The sequence below is a fragment of the Sorex fumeus genome, unplaced genomic scaffold (genome assembly GCF_029834395.1).
Source record: "Sorex fumeus unplaced genomic scaffold, SorFum_2.1 ptg000240l, whole genome shotgun sequence".
NCBI classification, from domain to species: domain Eukaryota; kingdom Metazoa; phylum Chordata; class Mammalia; order Eulipotyphla; family Soricidae; genus Sorex; species Sorex fumeus.
The window spans coordinates 7,035,793-7,056,800 of NW_026606297.1; the positions used below are offsets into that span (position 1 = coordinate 7,035,793).

The 21,008-nt window shown below is 37.0% G+C and overlaps 1 long non-coding RNA gene and 1 other non-coding gene across 2 annotated transcripts in view; one reads left to right on the top strand and one right to left on the bottom strand.

Moving 5' to 3' along the window:
- The window catches only part of LOC130018151 (uncharacterized), a 636,014-nt gene that overhangs the window by 501,704 nt on the left and 113,302 nt on the right, over nucleotides 1-21,008 (bottom strand). The window lies entirely within an intron of this gene.
- Nucleotides 10,003-10,107, top strand: LOC130018194 (U6 spliceosomal RNA). Its single transcript, XR_008791499.1, has one exon. It is a non-coding gene; the product is annotated as a U6 spliceosomal RNA (small nuclear RNA).

Consider the following 21,008-nt stretch of genomic DNA (forward strand, 5'->3'; position numbering starts at 1 on the left):
GCATTTTTAGTTTCTTTTTATTGAGCTATAATAGGTTTTAAAATATTATGAATTTATATGATTCTGTTATACTTTAGTCAGCATTTTACATATTTATACATTTTGCAGTTATATACATCGATCTATCTATGTATGTATCTATGTGCATATTTATAGATATACATATATACATATACATATATACAAATTATATATACATATATGCCCACATATATTATATATAAAATATAGCACTGCGGGTAGGGCATTTGCCTTGCATGCGGCTGACCTGGGTGATCCAGGTTCGATTCCTCCACCCGTCTTGGAGAGCCCGGCAAGCTACTGAGTGTATCTTGCCCAACGGCAAAGCCTGGCAAGCTCCCTGTGACGTATTGGATATGCCAAACACAGTAACAAGTCTCACAGTGGAGATGTTACTGGGCCCGCTCAAGCAAATCGATGAACAACGGGAGGACAGTGCACAGTGCTACAGTAACAGTGCATGTATATTTATATAATATATATAAACTATGTGCATGCATAATCTATATGTACATAATTATAGATATACATATATATTCACACACTCAGTTATACACAGACACACATAAAGAAAAAAAGTGGCAATACAATCCAAAGGCTGAGAGTATGAACTGATCAAGGCTAGGAATAAAGAAGTCATAGTTGTCATAGTTGTCATAGCAACACAATAGTGCAATAGGCTTATGCGTGCATATTATCTTTTCTTCATAAGAAGAGTTTTGAAAGCTCTGAAGAATTATTTCAACTAGTATGTGGATATGGACTAAGTGAATTTCATATATAACTTTAAGGTACTGATAATGTAACCCATATTCAATAGAAGCAATACTTTATTTGAAATTTAATTTATAGAGTATAATCATTTAGGGAGATATCTAGTCATATAAACTTTACAAAATAAGCATCATTAAGAACCTATATGTTTGCGCTTTTACAATAGACAAAAAAACTAAAATATCCCATAATAATATTTAAAGAAAATCCCAAGGTTTTCATAATCTGTTTTATTTCCCAGTGGCTTTTCACTGAATTTTACAAGAAACAGCAGGCAGTCAGATCTTCAAACTACTAAATATTGCATATTTTATTTTGCATGTTCAATTTTGAGCATAGTTAAGTTCTAGTGATCTTCCCCTGTTATTAATTTTACTATAAATTATGTCAAGAAAATTATAATTTTACATGTAAATCAGTTCTACAAACTGATTTCTACAGAATTCATATTTTTACAAAATAAACACAGACAGTAACAAATGCCTTTATATCAGATTGCATAAATTAAATGATTACAAAGCTGAAAACAACACATTAAGTTTAATTTCAGAATTTTTTTCATTAACTTTCTTTAGTGCTGATTTAAGTGAATAAAATAGGATCACAATTCATTCTCAAACTAATAATATTTTATTAAACATTTATACTTAGATTTATAGGCAATAGTTTTCTCTACAAAAAAAATAAAGATCCTGGGAATAACAAAAATTATATTTCAATAATAGTTATTAAATACATGGCATAAGAAATTTAACAAGCAAAAACAAAATACTTTAAAAATAATGCTACTCCTGAAAGTTTTTGCTGGAAAGTGACATATCCCATTGAGTTTATAATAAGTATTAACAATTAAATACCATAGAGTACATGGGTTAATTTAGTTTATATACAATAATGCAAAAACTCCTAATGTATTTAGTCATATTATTTCAAAAAACGGTTTGAAATAAAGTGGGATTCCTTGTGGACGTAGGTAAGTGATTAAAAAAGAGCATTCATTGTAATAATCTGGAAATAAATACACAGTTCTTGAGCTAACATTTTTTATGCCAGGCATAAAATATTGACGTAGGAGAGGGGACAGTCCTTGTAGGATAATGTCGGTTTGTCCTTTCTCCCTTGACACAAGGAACTGTATTAGGTTACACCTTTCACAGTGCTACTGAGGCATTCTCATTCCTCTGTGTTTATCTTTAACTTCTCCTCTGTGCTCTCTTCTCCTAACAGTTAATCAGTTTTTTTTTCCTCCAAAATGAGGCCCTGTAACTTGTAAGGTGAGATTCTTCTAAGGATTTTGAATTCTGTATTGGTAAGTGAAATATTGCTTTTCTCATTCCCTTATGTATAGTTGACTTAAGAGCAATGTCCTTTTTGTATAGACACAGGAAGACAGTTAATGCTATGCTTTTGTAACTTGGGAGTTAATTGACTCTGAATAATATTTATCCCTGGGAATCTGTCATATTTACTTGACTTAAGCCTCAGTTGCCCTTAGTTCCTAGCACCCCGGAAGCAGGGTCCCAACTAAGGGACTGGATGGCCCCAGGGTAAGCAGTAAACTACCCTGGCATTGAAACAGGACAGGCCAAGTGCCATTATACTTAACCGTAACTAAAGAGCATGGTCGTGGACAAATTCCATCATGACCCACAGAGAAGAGACTGGACAAGGACTCTGCTAGGGTTAGGCAGGACTAATTGGACCTAAGTAATGTAGTCTGGAATCTATAGCAAGATGGCCTCAGGATAGACACCCATATTAATATATTTCTTACTGTGTCCATATAAAATGACTAATGTTGATCACTTGATCACTTGGCATCCCGTTATTCATGGATTTGCTCGAGTGGGCACCAGTAACCTCTCCATTCATCCCTGTCACGTGCTAGTGTAGCCTGATGGTGTCTGCTTATTCTAGGAACACAAAGAGCCTCAAATCGATGAGTCAGAATCTTGAAATACTGTGGGTTTCATTCCCTGACCCTGAAAGACTAATGTTATTAGTCAATAATAAGTAAGTAAATCTAAGACGATTTTTTATGAATTTAGCAAAGGAGAAGTCTGTTCTTTGATGAAATTCTGCCCTTGAGCACATCTCCTAGCAGGAAGAGATCTTTGTCTTAGAAAATCTTCCCCTGAAGGAAGTGCCTTCATATGTTGATTGAAGGTGTAGCTGCTAGCCCCCCAATACTTGGAAGTTGGGGTCTGTACTAAAGCTGCAAGGCAGAGTGCACAGAGAGACAATCATGGGGGATAGTAGGAACACAGGCATGGTGAGACTGAAAGGAGGCAGAAGGAGACAAGATTGGAATAAAATTCAACTGATCACCAATCAGCCTGGTGACCTTGTTCCCTCCTTCATGCATCTGTTGTAGGCTGCCGCTGCAGGCCTGAGTGGGGAAGAGTCCCATGGCCCAGGACAGACATGGTGGGAAAGAGCCTAGATAACACTTATTTTGTGAACTCACATGTCCTATGTCAATAAAAATATCTACCTGACAATCGAAGAGATACAATTCACAAACTGAAAGAAATTATATTCTATAAATTCGCAGGTATTTTGAAGAATAGTGAATTCTTAAAATATTACAAAACGTTGAATTAGGGGGTATATTGTTTAAATTTTTTATTGTTTTATATTATGATTCTGGGGGTCATTTGACCATGCACAGAGCTTACTCCTGATTTCTGAGCTCAGAAGTCACTCTTGGCAGGGCTTATGGGGCCTTTTAAGGGGCAGGAATTCTACCTAGATCTCCTGTATGCTAAGCTAGTGACCTATTCGTTTTACTATCTCTCAAACTCATCAAGTATTCTAAAAACATGTCATTTTTCAATAAATGTTATAACATTAAACATTTCAAATGAATTAAGACCATGAAGTTCCATAACTGTAACAAGTTAACATATTAATATGGATATTATTTTGTGAACATAATAGGAAATTGATGCTATAAATTTATATTTATACTCTAAGCCAGAGCTTTGTATTTGGCGATTAAATGCAATAATAGCTTCATTTTTTTCCTATTTATAATTGATTTTCTCAACTCTACAAGTAGAAAAATGAAACTCTCTCTTTTATTGTCACTGTCGCTGTCCTCCCGTGGTATATTGATTTTCTTGAGTAGGCCCAGTAATATTATAAGACTTGTTACTGTATTTAGTATATCAAATACATCACGGGTAGCTTGCTGGACTCTCCGAGACAGTCCGAGGAATCGAAGGCAGAGGAATTGAACGTGGGTCAGCCTGGTTGGCTGCATGCAAGGAAAACGCCCTCCCCGCTGTGCCAGACCCTCTCTTTTATTACACTGACATAAACTAGAGTACAAACTTTAGAATTGTCCTGTTGCCTATTCATCAATTGTATCACGTCCTTGTTTGTTTAAACATAGAAATCTTATATAGAAATCAATATTAAAATCTAAGATAAGGAATACACACACTCACACACATATAGATAGATTAGACAGATAGATATGTAGATGATAAATAAATAGATAATCACAATAGATCTTTTATTTATTTTGGTTTTCTTAGGCCATACCTCAAAGGACTGAGGACAAATGTCTACTCTGGGCTCAGCTATCATTCCTGGTGGGGCTTAATGGACCACATGCAGTGTCTGGGATCAGACTCAGTTTGACCACCAGCAAGAGAAGCTGCCTACCGACACGACTACCTCCAGACCTAAATTATTTCAGATTATACTGGAATATTACAATTTTGTTTTATAATTATTTTCTATTAAAGAACTTGAATTTAATGTCTGAAAGAGAAAATACAATTGTTTATGTTCTAATTTTTACTAGAATGAGATGCATTTTGTTCAAGCTGAAAAAATCTTAGGTCCTTTTATATTAAAGTGAAAACTCTATGACTGATAATATATTATTAAAATGTATATTAAAACCCAGGTCTTATTTTATTCCAAAGATTTTGCATACATTTACGTTTATTTTGTAAAGATATTTTAGAGGAAATAAAAATATCTTCTGTATTTGTTAACCACAATAGTTAAAACTAAAAAGATCTATCATGATCTATTAGAACTACAGTAAAGACAAAGCTTTCATATAAGGAATTCTATAGACATAATTTTTTAACAATCTGGTAAAAATTAAATTAGAACTTTATGAAAATCTTTCTAAGAAACACATTAAGGAAAATTAAATAAATAATTTTCTTACTTTGTTATATTAGCCATCTAATTAGCCATGATTAGTGCCTATAAATGATATGATATTAATTTTCATTCTCCAATATAGTTTGTTTTAACCTATCTAGATAATTTGTGTTACATCTTCCAATATACAATTCTAACAATGTAATGATTTATACAATTTTTTATATATTTATTGCTCGAGTAAGTAAAGGCCCTCCCGTTGATCGTCGATTTGCTCGAGCGGGCCCAGTAACGTCTCCATTGGAGACTTTGTTGTTACTGTGTCTGGCATATCGAATACTCTCGGTAGCTTGCCGGGCTCTCCGAGAGGGGCGGAGGAATCGAACTCGGGTCGGCCATGTTGGCTGCGTGCAAGGCAGACGCCCTACCCGCTGTGCTATTGCTCCAGCCCATATATATATTTATTAATTAATAAGAAAATAAATGACAAATATGCATGTATTCAAGCATATGTGAGTACATAATCACATCCTGCTCCCCCAACCACATCATTTTTTTGTTTTAATTTTGGGCCACTAACCCTGGTTCAAGTACTCTACGTGGTCCAATGGGTGCCGCAGGTCACTCCTGGATGAAGATTCAGAAATATCTCGTGATGATCACTGGGTGTGACCCAAAAGAAAAGTAATAGTATAGCAGGTGAGTGCTAAATTTACATGCTATTGACCCAGATTCAATCCCAGGTACCAAATGTGGTCCCCTGATCTCTTCCCAGAATGATCCCTGGATTTAGATCCAGGAGGATGTCCTAACCTAATCACAGTCATCAACAAGCCAAATATACATATATATGCATTTATATTATATATATTTAATATCTGCATCTAAAACAACTGAGCAATTAAAAAAATCATATGCACATAAGTCCAGAGATATAAAGCAATTCAATGCCATCAGACAAGAAATGATGACTAGAATAAAAATACTCTGCAGACTTGGAGGGAGAGTACATTTGACTACAACTCAACTTTTTGGTGTTAAAGTGTTAATATAAGTGTTAATATCAAAGATATATAAAACACTTGAAAATTTGAACAAGAAGAAAACAAACAACTTGATTAATAATACAGGGAGAAGATGAACAGAATCTTTCTCAAAGAAGACCTACTGATGCCCAAAGAGTTTATGAAAAAAAATACTTTGTGTTATTGAACCTCAGAAAAATTCAAATAAAAATAGCTGTGAATATATCATCTCACAGCAGTGAGATGGACACAAATCACAAAGAACAAAACAATGTGTTGGCATGGACGGTGAGAAAATGGGATCTTACTTATTGTTGGTAAGAATGCAGAATTGTTCAGCATTTTTCTTTTTCCATATAAGTACCGCGCGCTAACCGATTGCGCCACTGGAGCTCCAGCGGGTAGGGCGTCTGCCTTGCACGCAGCCAACATGTCCAACCCGAGTTCGATTCCTCCGCCCTTCTTGGAGAGCCCGGCAAGCTACCGAGAGTATTCGATATGCCAGACACAGTAACAACAAAGTCTCCAATGGAAACGTTACTGGGCCCGCTCGAGCAAATCGACGATCAACAGGAGGGCCTTTTCTTTTTCCAAAAAATATATGAACACCTCAGGAATTTAGGAATTGGATCTAAGAGATAGTACAGCAGGTAAGGTATTTGCATTCTGTGTATTCAACATGGGATAAATGCCCAGCATCCCATATGATCCCCTAGCAGTGCCATGAGGGCTTCCAGATCTCAAAGACAAAAGTAAAACCTGTGTGCCACAAGTTTTGGTTTAGAATAAATAAATAAATAAATAAATATAAAAAAATAAAACCTAGGAACTGAAATCCCATATGCTCAGTTTTTCCAATTTTTGTCATTGACCCCAAGGGTCAACAAAAAAAATTTTATTCAGAAAACACATGTACACTCCTATGTCCATCGCCACAGTATTTGCAATATCAAAATCTAGCAACAAGCCAAGAACCCAAGAACAGAAGAGATAAATGAATAAAGAAACTGTGGTGCATATACATGATGGAATACTTCTCAGGATTAAGCAAAGATAAAATCATTCTATTGCTGGATGATTGGAATGATCTGGAGAGTCACATGCAGAGTGAAGTCAGAAGGAGAAGAACATGCAGAATGATATGGAGGATATATTAAAAAAGAAAAATATATAACAAAGGAACACAACAAATGTCGAAATAACACAAAAAATGCTGAAATAAACAGTGACTGGTATTCAGCAGGAAGTTTACCACAGCAGTGCATGGAGTGAAAGAGATTGGCAAGGCACTGGGGCAATGGTGGAAGGAACTGGACACACTTATAGAAGGCATCACTTCTGAAATGTTTTATGCATGAAACCCTACCACTACTAGCTTTGAAAACCCTGTTGCCTAAAAATAAATTTAAAACATAAGTAGAATATGCAAATATAATCAATAACATCAATCATAATATTAACTGTGATTAAGCAATCAGAAGTCTGTACATAATAGATTGCAGATCTTATACTCTCAAAGACATATTTATGGTAAAATATATTTTCTAATGTTCAAAAGTGTAGAAAAATGTCGGCAAGCTACCGAGAGTATTCGATATGCCAGACACAGTAACAACAAAGTATCCAATGGAGACGTTACTGGGCCCGCTAGAGCAAATCGATGATCAACGGGAGGGCCTTTACCTTTACATATAATGACAACCATAAAAAATCTGGAGTGCCGTACTATATTAGACAAATTAATCTTTAAACATATATTTTTGCCAATGATAAAAAGGACATTTTATTAAAAAAAGAACATTTTATAATAAAAATAGGTCAATAGGTCAAGGAACTATAAATATATGCAACTAGCAAGATTTGCAAACCTCACATTCAACATGGAGAAAATTCAACAGCTAATTAAAGAAACACAATTTAGACAGCCCTACTAGTAGAAAGTTATATAGAAAACAACAGCACCCAATAAGAGAATACGTTCTTTTCAGTAGCAGAAAATAGATGAAATCTTCTTCAAAACCTATCATACACGAGGTCATAAAACATGCCTCAATACATTTGCAAGAACTGGAATAATGCAATGTGTATTTTCTTAAGACATTAAATGGAATTATAGCTCAGGAACAGAAAAACATTTGAAAAAAATTAAATTTAATAAAACTATCTTAAATTGCCGGAGCAATAGCACAGCAGGTAGGACGTTTGCCTGGCACGTGGCAGACCCAGGTTCAATTCCTCTGCCTCTCTTGGAGAGCCCGGCAAGCTACTGAGAGCATCTTGCCCGCAGAGCCTGGCAAGCTCCCTGTGACATATTCAATATGCCAAAGACAGTAATAACAAGTCTCATAATGGAGATATTACTGGTGCCCGCTCGAGCAATCCAATGAAGAGTGGGAGGGCAGTGCTGTCTTAAATAACTTCTTTGTCTAAAAGACATCAAGGGAAATTTAAAAAAAACTTTCAGACACATAAAAATGATAAATAAAAATAATAAACTAGGACTGGGAAACCTTAAAACAGTTAGGGTATATCTTTTCTAATGATAAAAAAAAAACCTGAAAACTGTTTTAGATACATTAATGAAATATAAAAATAAAATTAGATTATACATTACTAAATGAAAGAAGACATTCTATTCCTTATAAGATTAAACAAAGGAAATAGTGTGTATAACTGGATGTACAAAAATAAGTTAATCACAGAAAAAAATGCTTATTAAACCAGAAACCACCATACCATAAAAATCTAAATTATATACTATAAAAATTTGAAGTAGTAATTGCAAATACACATTTAAAATAAGATTATGTCTAGGCTATGCAGTTTCACTTGTAACTTTAAAAAATTAATAAACAAAACAAAACATAAGCACCCCAAAATGCATTGAGAATACTTATCAATCCTATATTGAAAATAGTTCATCTCAACAGTAAAATGTATGAAACACATCACAAAAAGACTGACTAAAATATCTACAAAATTATACACAAAACTACTAATTTAACAGACCTCTGGAAATTAGGGTTTTTCTCATACACAAACTGAATTTAGCATCATTAAATTTAATACCACAAAATCAATTATAATTTATCAATGTTGATGTCATGGCAGAGTCTCCTGCCCCCGCGCCTGGCTGTCCTCACCGGAGTCCCTTGGAGGGGAGCGGGTTGAATTTACCTCCCCACCCAGACCAGGACTCCGGCAGCCGAAGACCTCCAGAACCAGCCACCACCATACTGAGACCACTCTCCACATGCTTGAAGGTACCGGCAGAGGAACAAAGGCATGTGGGTCCCGGGGCTGAGATCTCCAAGCCTGCTCAGATTGGGGCTGAGCATCCTCCACCCAGATCCTCCAAATTCCAGTAGGCAAGGGTCACACCCACCAACTGGCCCCCTGGTGCCGTGTAATCCCATCAATGGCCAAGACTCAGAGACTATAAAACCCAGCTCCCGGAAGCTCGCGGCCGCATTGGCAGCTGTGTGACCTCTTACTATCTCATTCCTACTTTGGACAAACTGGCAGGTACTGAATGTAACCTGCTCACACGGCAGAGTCTGGCAAACTTCCCGTGGTGTACCCAATATGCCAAATACCAGTAACAATGATGGGTCTCATTCTCCTAACCCTGAAAGAGCCTTGAATATGGCACTTTTTAAAAAATCTCAGGGCAAGGATGAAGGAGATGTTACTGGGGCCTACTCGAGGCAATCGACGAACAACAGGATGGTCGTGATCGTGATCGTGACCGTTGATGTCATATCAAGTTATACATTGAGAGATCATGATGTAAGATCCTTGGGTACAGAGAAAATATTTTCGATATCCAACATTCTGTGAGAAAGGAAGATCCTAAAGTTAGAATAATCTGGTTAAATTTCAGCTAATATTAATTCTTTACTGACTAAGTGTCCTCATTTTAACACCAAGTGCATTTCTGGGTCTCATTCTCCTAAAGAGCCTTGAATATAATCTCAGGGCTAGGATGAATGAGACGTTACTGGGGCCTGCTCGAGGCAATCGACGAATAACAGGATGATGAATGGATAAATGAATGAATTTCTATTAAAATAATGGCAATTTAGGAACTATACAGAGAAGATTAGCATGAACCCTGCTCAAGGATGACACGAAAATCTGTGAAGTTTTTCATATTTTTTATTATGAAAATTTTCCACACCAAATGTTTACATAAATAAAATGAAAAGAAGATTATTCCTAGTTTATAAATTTAAAAAAATGTTGAATAAAATAAAATTATGGACATAAAAAATAATGGCAATATAGGCTAGGTACTCAAGTAAGAGAATGTGCGCTATACTGAAATGAATGAAAACTATACCTCGAGTATGATTTTTTGCAAAAAATATCTTTGAGTTCAATAATGATGAATACATCATTAAACATGTATTAATGTTATATAAATACAACAGCAATCAACTATCTGAAAATGAAGCTACTAATTTCACTTACTTTATCAGAAAAATTAAAATTACTCTGGAATAAATTTTACCAATGGTTTACAAAATATACTTGAAAAACTACAAAACACTCTATTAGATTTAAAGAACCCCTGTAATTTTGAAATAGACTAGAGAGATGGAACAGGGGAAAAATTACCTGTTTACATGCAACTGACCTCTGTTCAATTCTCAGTACCACTTATGGTCACCTGAGCACCACTGAAGTGACAACTGATCACTTTTTATTATGATGAAATCAAAGCCCTAGCATATTTTTATTTTTAATTTAGAGATTAACACCTAAAATAAATTTATTGTTAACCATAGATATAGCTATAGAGTCTAAGAGCTGTTATTTTTTTTTCTGGGTTTCTTATTTTAAAGCTATTTAAATTCTTTGTTGAAGTATTTTCTTTCATATCACTTGTTCAAACTTCTTGAAGATATTTTCTCTCAGTTTCATCAGTTGTTCTTCAGGGATCAGATGTGAGTTCCACACTCCTGTTGAAATCCTGCCTTGGTGCCGATTTTCTTCAACTTTCTGATTACCTTAATTTTGTAATTATATTAAAGAAGCAATGTATATTTGAAAATTTGGGTCACTTAAATTTATTCTATTTTTTTTGCTGATTGGTGGATAACTGCTTGACCTTTTTGTTGGAAGTGAGCATTGCTTCAGTGGCTCCAGTTTAGACTCAGAGGGAGACTCCACATTCCCCAATTTAAAATAGAGCTGGGACCAGAGTGATAGTATGGTGGGGAGGGTGCTTATTTTTCTTTCCACTAACAGACTTCCATCTCCAGCATCCCATATGGTCCCAGAACAACACCGGAAATAACCCCTGAGTGCAAAGTCAGGAGTGAGTCGCTCATGAGAATCACAGGGTGTGGCCACCACATATATGTTGGCTGGAGTGATAGAACAGCAGGTAGGGCATTTGACTTGCACACCCAACCCAGGTTCTATGTTCTATTCCTCCATCCCTCCTGGAAAGCCCGGGGAGCTACTGAGAGTATTCTGCCTGCAGAGCAGAGCCTGGCAAGCTCCTATTCAATATTCAATATGCCAAAAACAGTAACAAAAAAAAGGTGGAGGGGGAGCGCTGGAGCAATAGCCCAGCTGGAAGGGTGTTTTTGCCTTGCACACGGCCCACGTGGATTCGATTCCCGGCATCCCATATGGTCCCCCAAGCACTGCCAGGGGTAATTCCTGAATGCAGAGCCAGGAGTAATCCCTGAACATCGTTGAGTGTGACCCAAAAATCAAAAAACAAAAAAAACCCAAAAAACCAAAAACAGTAACAAGTCTCACAATGGAGATGTTACTGGTGCCCACTCAAGAAATCAATGAATAATGGGAGTGCATTTATAATTTAAAAATAAATAATAAGTCCCTCCCGTTGATCGTTGATTTGCTCGAGCGGGCCCAGTAACGTCTCCATTGGAGACTTTGTTGTTACTGTGTCTGGCATATCCAATACTCTCGGTAGCTTGCCGGACTCTCCGAGAGGGGCGGAGGAATCGAACTCGGGTCGGCCATGTTGGCCGCTTGTAAGGCGAACGCCCTACCCGCTGTGCTATTTATAATTTATATTATATATAAATAAAGCCTGTAGGCTTGGAGGTCTCGGCCCCGGAACCCGCGTGGCTTTGTCCCTCTGCCAGTACCTTCATGTGTACGGAGAGTGGTCTCAGCATGGTGGTGGCTGGTCCTGGAGGTCTTCAGCTGCCGGAGCCCTGGTCGGCGGGGGGAGGAAAGCTCAACCCGCTCCCCTCCAAGGGACTCCGGGAAGGAACACCCAGGCACGGAGGCAGAGACTGCGGGTTCCGGGGCCGAGACCTCCAAGCCTACTCGATTTGGAGTTGAGCATCTTCCATCCAGATCCTCCAAATTCCAGTAGGCGGGGGTCACACCCACCACCTGGCCCCCTGGCGCCGTGTAATCCCATCAGCGGCCAAGACTCAGAGACTATAAAATCCAGATCCCGGACGAGAACAGTGCAGTCTCTGCCCCCGCGCCTGGGTGTTCCTTCCCGGAGTCCCTTGGAGGGGAGCGGGTTGAGCTTTGCTCCCCGCCCCGACCAGGGCTAAGGCAGCCGAAGACCTCCAGGACCAGCCACCACCATGCTGAGACCACTCTCCGCACACATGAAGGTACTGGCAGAGGGACAAAGCCACGCGGGTTCCGGGGCCGAGACCTCCAAGCCTACTCGATTTGGAGTCGAGCATCTTCCAGCAAGATCCTCCAAATTCCAGTAGGCGGGGGTCACACCCACCACCTGGCCCCCTGGCGCCGTGTAATCCCATCAGCGGCCAAGACTCAGAGACTATAATATCCAGATCCCGGACGAGAGCAGTGCAGTCTCTGCCCCCGCGCCTGGGTGTTCCTTCCCGGAGTCCCTTGGAGGGGAGCGGGTTGAGCTTTCCTCCCCACCCCGACCAGGGCTACGGCAGCCGAAGACCTCCAGGACCAGCCACCACCATGCTGAGACCACTCTCCGCACCCATGAAGGTACTGGCAGAGGGACACAGCCACGCGGGTTGCGGGGCCGAGACCTCCACGCCTACTCGAATTGGAGTCGAGCATCTTCCACCCAGATCCTCCAAATTCCAGTAGGCGGGGGTCACACCCACCACCTGGCCCCCTGGCGCCGTGTAATCCCATCAGCGGCCAAGACTCAGAGACTATAAAATCCAGATCCCGGAACCGCGTGGCCGCATTCGCGGCCGCGTGACATCTTATTATCTCATTCCTACTTTGGACAAACTTGCAGGCTATTGAATGTAGCCTGCCCACAGGGCAGAGTCTGGCAAACTCCCTGTGGCCTACCAAATATGCCAAATACCAGTAACAATGATGGGTCTCATTCTCCTAAAGAGCTGTGAATATAATCTCAGGGCTAGGATGAAAGACACGTTACTGGGGCCTGCTTGAGGCAATCGACGATTAACAGGATGATGAAAAAAAAAAAAGTTGAATAAAATAAAATGATGGACATAAATAATAATGGCAATATAGGATAGGTACTCGAGTAAGAAAATGTGCACTATACTGAAATGAATGAAAACTATACCTCGAGTATGATTTTTTGCACAAAATATCTTTGAGTTCAATAATGATGAATACATCATTAAACATGTATTAATGTTATATAAATACAACAGCAATCAACTATCTGAAAATGAAGCTACTAATTTCACTTACTTTATCAGAAAAATTAAAATTACTCTGGAATAAATTTTACCAATGGTTTACAAAATATACTTGAAAAACTACAAAACACTCTATTAGATTTAAAGAACCCCTGTAATTTTGAAATAGACTAGAGAGATGGAACAGGGGAAAAATTACCTGTTTACATGCAACTGACCTCTGTTCAATTCTCAGTACCACTTATGGTCACCTGAGCAACACTGAAGTGACAACTGATCACTTTTTATTATGATGAAATCAAAGCCCTAGCATATTTTTATTTTTAATTTAGAGATTATCACCTAAAATAAACTTATTGTTAACCATAGATATAGCTATAGAGTCTAAGAGCTGTTGTTTTTTCTGGGTTTCTTATTTTAAAGCTATTTAAATTCTTTGTTGAAGTATTTTCTTTCATATCACTTGTTCAAACTTCTTGAAGATATTTTCTCTCAGTTTCATCAGTTGTTCTTCAGGGATCAGATGTGAGTTCCACACTCCTGTTGAAATCCTGCCTTGGTGCCGATTTTCTTCAACTTTCTGATTACCTTAATTTTGTAATTATATTAAAGAAGCAATGTATATTTGAATATTTGGGTCACTTAAATTTATTCTATTTTTTTGCTGATTGGTGGATAACTGCTTGACCTTTTTGTTGGAAGTGAGCATTGCTTCAGTGGCTCCAGTTTAGACTCAGAGGGAGACTCCACATTCCCCAATTTAAAATAGAGCTGGGACCAGAGTGATAGTATGGTGGGGAGGGTGCTTATTTTTCTTTCCACTAACAGACTTCCATCTCCAGCATCCCATATGGTCCCAGAACAACACCAGAAATGACCCCTGGGTGCAAAGTCAGGAGTGAGTCGCTCATGAGAATCACAGGGTGTGGCCACCACATATATGTTGGCTGGAGCGATAGAACAGCAGGTAGGGCATTTGACTTGCACACCCAACCCAGGTTCTATGTTGTATTCCTCCATCCCTCCTGGAAAGCCCAGCGAGCTACCGAGAGTATCCTGCCTGCAGAGCAGAGCCTGGCAAACTCCTATTCAATATTCAATATGCCAAAAACAGTAACAAAAAAAGGGTGGAGGGGGAGCGCTGGAGCAATAGCCCAGCTGGTAGGATGTTTTTGCCTTGCACACGGCCCACCCGGATTCGATTCCCGGCATCCCATATGGTCCCCCAAGCACCGCCAGGGGTAATTCCTGAATGCAGAGCCAGGAGTAATCCCTGGGCATTGATGAGTGTGACCCAAAAAGCAAAAAACAAATAAAAAAAAACCCAAAAAAACAAAAACAGTAACAAGTCTCACAATGGAGATGTTACTGGTGCCCACTCAAGAAATCAATGAATAATGGGAGTGCATTTATAATTTATATTATATATAAATAAAGCCTGTACTACTAAGCCCCAATCTACAATTAGAACTCCTTCTTGCTCCCATAAATACTAACTTATTAAGAAATCTGAAGGAGAGAGGGGCTGGAGTGATAGCACAGCAGTAGGGTGTTTGCCTTGCACGAAGCCAACATGGTCAACCCGAGTTCAATTCCTCCGCCTCTCTTGGAGAGTCCGGCAAGCTACCGAGAATATCTCGCCTGAATGGCGATGTGATATATTCGATATGCCAAACACAGTAACAACAAACTCTCCAATGGAGACATTACTGGGACCGCTTGAGCAAATCGATGAACAATGGGAGGACAGTGACAGTGACAGAAGGAGAGAGAGAACCAAGCTTAAGAGTGATTTTCTAAAAGTTTTCTTTGTTTACCTTTTGTGTTTCTCCACTAGTCTATACACACAAAAGATAAACAAAGAAAACTTTTAGAAAATCACTCTTAAGCTTGGTTCTCTCTCTCCTTCAGTTGTCTATATTTACTCCTAGAAAATTTTCTGCAGTGAAAAATAACTTCTGTGCCTAGGGGAGAAATTTTTTTTCTTGTCAATTCTCTGAGGAGTTCCCTTTTTTTTTCGACTATCCAATAGTACAATTCTCCTTGAGATCTTTCTCCTCAAAATGCATCAAATAATGTCAGTTGTTCCTCCATCTTATCACTCTTGCAACTTTGTTGTAGCTGCATTTTCAAAAACTCTTGTATTCATGCTTCAAGAGTGCTCCTTTGGGAGAATAACTGAGTATTCAATCAAACCCTAAAAAATAGAAGCTCCATAACTTTACAGTGTGCATATGTTTACTCTGAGACTTATTTTTCCATTTTTATGGAAGAAATAATTTAGTTGAAAATGTCTTTAAACTTCTAATTGAACATTTTTTAATATTTTCAAATTATGATTTCATTGGTTATTATTTCAATTTCATTTAACATCTTACATAACCATTTTAAGGCATTGAGTATATGTTGACTAGTGATTAATAATTGTACATCTTGGTTTGAAAAACATAATATTGAAAACTTATTTTGTGACCTAAGTAAGTTTCTTCAATCTCACTTTCTAATTGCATAAAATAAGGATACATCATACCTTAGACATTGTTTGATGTTGAGAAAAATAAATAGCAGAAGATAGCAGATTTTAATGTTGACTAATGCATTTGTAGATGTCAAATTTGAATGATTTGATTTAAACTCAAATATGTTATTCATAAATCTTAATATTAAAACACTTATATGCAAACAGGAATAGGTTTACATATAATTCATATTTTTTTACTCTTTAGTAATAAATTATATTTTCTTACATCCAGTTTCCTTTCATTGCAGTACAGTCATAAACAACACTGCAGTTCATAGAAAAATAAGTTTGCTTTGGACTGTATACTGCTTATTTCTTGACATAGATCACATTCAGCTGTTCTTAGAACAGATTTTCTTTGCTTGAATTAGTTCCCTAATTTGTTAAGCATTAACCTCATTTCTTACGTGATTAGAATGTTGTTCTTTTATATATACACAATCATGTAGTTATGCTGAATATACCCTCTCTACTTATACATTCACACGGTACAAGAAAAACTGAACTCTAATTATGTCTTAGAGTGACTTACTCAAGAGGATACTTCTTAAATTTTCATTCTGATTTTGGCACTGATTATTAGAATTCATTGTTAAATATTTCTTTGATATTTGCAAAGATATGATCACTAGATTTCCTAGAAGGGCAAAGGGTGAAAACATGATTCCTAAACCTTAGACCTTAGCAGATATAAAAAAATAAAAGCAGAAATTGACAAAAGAATGATAAAAATTTGATAATTCTCAATAATATGTTCTTAGCCAATATGCAAATATTAAATCAACATTTATTTCATGTGTATGGCTGCCATAAAATGAATCCTATAGACTAGTTAGTATAGAGGTTTTAGATCGGAGATATTTTTATGTTCTTAATAAAGAAGTGGCAGAATAATATAATCTCTGGAACCTGTATTATTTCCTTCTGCAGATTCTTAACAATCTTTATAATGTTGGAGGTGTGGAAGTGGGCTAAGTTAGCAGCTTTGTAAACATATATATATATATATATATATATATATATATATATACACACACACATATGTGGTTGGAGCGATAGCACAACGGGTAGGGCATTTGCCTTATACACAGCCAACCCAGTATTGATTCCTCCATCCCTCTCAGAGAGCCCAGCAAACTACCAAGAGGATCCCGCCCGCACAGCAGAGCCTGGCAACCTCCCCATGGCATATTTGATATGCCAAAAACAGTAAGAATTCTCACAATGGAGACCTTACTGGTGCCCACTCGAGCAAATCAGTGAACAAGGGGAGAACAGTGCTAAAATGCTACAGGATAACTCAGGAAATAATGTAATCTCTTAGGGGATTAAAATTTTATCAGATTAAACATTTAATCTGTTAGGAGAAAAGTAAATTATTTGTAAAGTTTGAAATGATGTTTCCCAATTTCTGTTTCTAGTTTCGTACTAAGAACATATGAAAAAAAATTCTAGATGATTTTCAGTGGAGAATTGTTTTTATGAGATATTTTCATGGAAATTAGGTAGAAAGACATTTAACACTTTAAAAATCTGTATCAACAATTATGAAGACTATACTTCTATATTTTTAACTTAAATGTTAACATTTTAGGAGATGAAAGATGACTCTTAATGAAACAATAGCTTTGTATTTATTTTTATTATTACCATATCATTTAGAAACAGCAAATCTCACGCAGAACTTCTAATTCAACTGGATTAAATAATAATTCCCAAACATGATATCTAGAAATAAGGTGGGTCTTGAATAGGAAAATCAAGATGCTAAATTATACCTCAAGTTGCCTTTCCACTCCCATTGCCCATTGTTCTATGAGTCTAAGAGTTTAATTGTTAAATTACTATCCCCCATAATTAAGAGATGACTCCAGATCTAATAGTAAGATGTATCTCTTGCAGTGGAAGAAAAGAGCAGCAATTCTAGGTACTTCTTCCAGAGCAGAAATGCTTGTAAGCATGAGTTCACAATTTTTTTCTGTCTGATGAGCTACACTGATAAGCTTCAGGTGAATATTTAGTAAGACACTGATGACCGAAGAAGTGCCTTCTGTTTTCTTTTTTTTTAATTTTACTTAATTTTTATTAAGTTGTTCATAATAAATTGTTACATTTAATATTACAACATCAATCCTACCATTATAACAACCACCCACCGCCATATTTCTTATGTTGCCACCCTGAACCCCAACCCGTCACCAAGGTAGGACCTCAATAATTTATTTTGTATTTTTTTATGAATAATGCATTAAAAATTATCTAAAAAAAAGTTTCCTTAGAGGAAATTGTGTAAAGACTGCTGTCTCTCACTCTGGAGCCAGTAAGCCCTTGTATAATTGATTACTAACATATGAGTTGTCCAGGAGTTCTAAAATTTTAAATATGGTTATACAGCTGAAGTCAATTAATTAATTAATTAATCTTAACTAGATGATGACTTTGGGGTCCTGGAGGCATCTCTGGTCCATATAATTCTGTTTTGCTCACTTCAGAGTGATTTATTTGTGAGTCTCTGGATCATGGTTGTTGATGAGCTTATATGGTGCAAAAGGCAGTTCCTGAGTGTGACTACCAGGCTACCAGAAACACAGAGAGATGGGGAGATGTCACCCATTCCTGGCTCCATATGAGCCTGGAGATTTCAGTCACAAGTGCCGCACACCTGTTTTTTTGAGCAGATCCACACAAGGATGAGGTTCATCTGAGCTTATGGAGAGTGGCCGTGAGCACGGTTTTCTTGAATTATGGAAGTTTTCAAATACTGAAGCTCAGTTGTGGTGGGGAGGGGAACTCACTTGGCTCGCTCCAGGATGCCATGGGTGAGACAGCCTGTGCCCTCTGTTACCAACAGTTTGACAATTAAGGTATCATGGCTGACAATTAAGGTATCCAAAGCAGAATAGATCCCCACATAACACACTGAGAAGGCTGGTAATGAATCAAAGTAGGCCTGATCTTCAGAAAATCGTTTTCAAGGAAAAGTATATGAGAAGAGGGCTACTCAATCATATATCTCTAGTGGAAGCAAACACAGAAAGTATAGAAACTTCTATAATCAGGAAGCATCCATCTTCCTCTGTTGACAATTAGGTAAAGGAACTTCAAGCCCATACAGGTAAAGGTAAAGGTAAAGGCCCTCCCGTTGATCGTCGATTTGCTCGAGCGGGCCCAGTAACGTCTCCATTGGAGACTTTGTTGTTACTGTGTCTGGCATATCGAATACTCTCGGTAGCTTGCCGGGCTCTCCGAGAGGGGCGGAGGAATCGAACTCGGGTCGGCCATGTTGGCCGCTTGTAAGGCGAACGCCCTACCCGCTGTGCTATCGCTCCGGCCTTATTAACGAGCTTATTTTAAAATCTATTGCAACTGAAATGCATATCATTTGCGGATTTTTAGAACACACTCGCAGTGTTCAGGGGATACTTTTGATTCTGGATTTGAGGAAACTCCCTGTAGGTGCTCCATATAGTTCTGGGGGGTAAGCCAAGGAATCCCAATTTAAAGCAATTGATCAACCCACTGAAGTCTCTCTGACCCTTGCAAAGTTCATCTTTATAATTCAAGATATTTGTATCTTATTTCATACAATCTATAAATACAGAAGATAGGTATTTTGTATATTCATAAATATTCAGAATATTTATAAGATGATTTTATAGGTCTCAATTTGGCTCTGCCAAGAGAAGCTCAGATATTTGAGCAAATAGGATTGTACATATTTGTGTGAAGATGTTTTAAATGAAATTAACATTTAAATGGGTAGACTGAGTAAAGCAGATTGCTCTAATTAGCATGAGTCTCATTCAATTCAATCTCTCTAAATTCTGAAAAGAACAGAGAATGAACTCCATCTGAATAAAATAGATTTGCCCCTGCCCAATTGCTTTTTAACTGAAACAGACTTATCCAGATTTTTGAACTCACAAAATTTTCACTAGAATCACAGTAAGAGTTCACCTAGGTATTCAAATCAGACTCAAACTACTCAATGAATCCTTGTTCTCCAATTTATTCACAAAACCTAAAGATCCTGGGATCTGCAGATTTCGAATTTCTTCATATTCACATATGGAAACAACGCACCAATTCTACACATGAATATATTCTCTTGTAGAACTTTGATAAATATATATTATTAAGCTTTAAATATTGTAGGTAATGCTCTTGTTTGGAAGAAGATGCACTGATTGCTAAATTGTTGCATGATGACTCAAAAGAAATAAAATTTGTTTGTCTTTTGTAAGTGTTAATATTAAACTAAAATGCTGCTCTCTGATTGTGCCTAACTATATTTTTAGCAGGTAATTTCTCAGACTGTGAGTGCATGTTAATATATTTCAGAGATATTATTAAAAATAATAATTCATGAAACATACTGATGATTTTGCTATAGCTAATAGTTACAGAATTGAAATATGAACTTAGTATATTTATATAGTATGTGTACTTTAGAATTAAAGGCACCAGTTATATTTGAACATTCTGGAAATAGAAATTTTTATTTCAGAATTACAAAATACAAAAACAATCAATTTGATGTAGGAAAATCCTCCACTGACTAAATTATTTTATACTATATAAATTTCCTGTAATAACAGTTTCTGCATAAACTATATTTTATATGATATGCCGTATTTATAGTTGATCGAGTCAGGTTCCTTCTATTAAGCATTTTTAATTTTAATAGCATTTGTATTCCTTACTTACAGAAGAATTGATGGTTCAAATATATATATATATTATAAACCAGACTTTCTTTGACAGACTCCTATTTAATGCTCTTTATTGACATTTTATGAATCTATTTTTATCTTTGAAATATGTATTAATTTGAATTTGCTTAATTATTACTTTTTACTTTGTAATTAAAATTTCATCTTTGCATCATGTTTATTCAGTCCCACTCAGAAATTATTGTTTCCT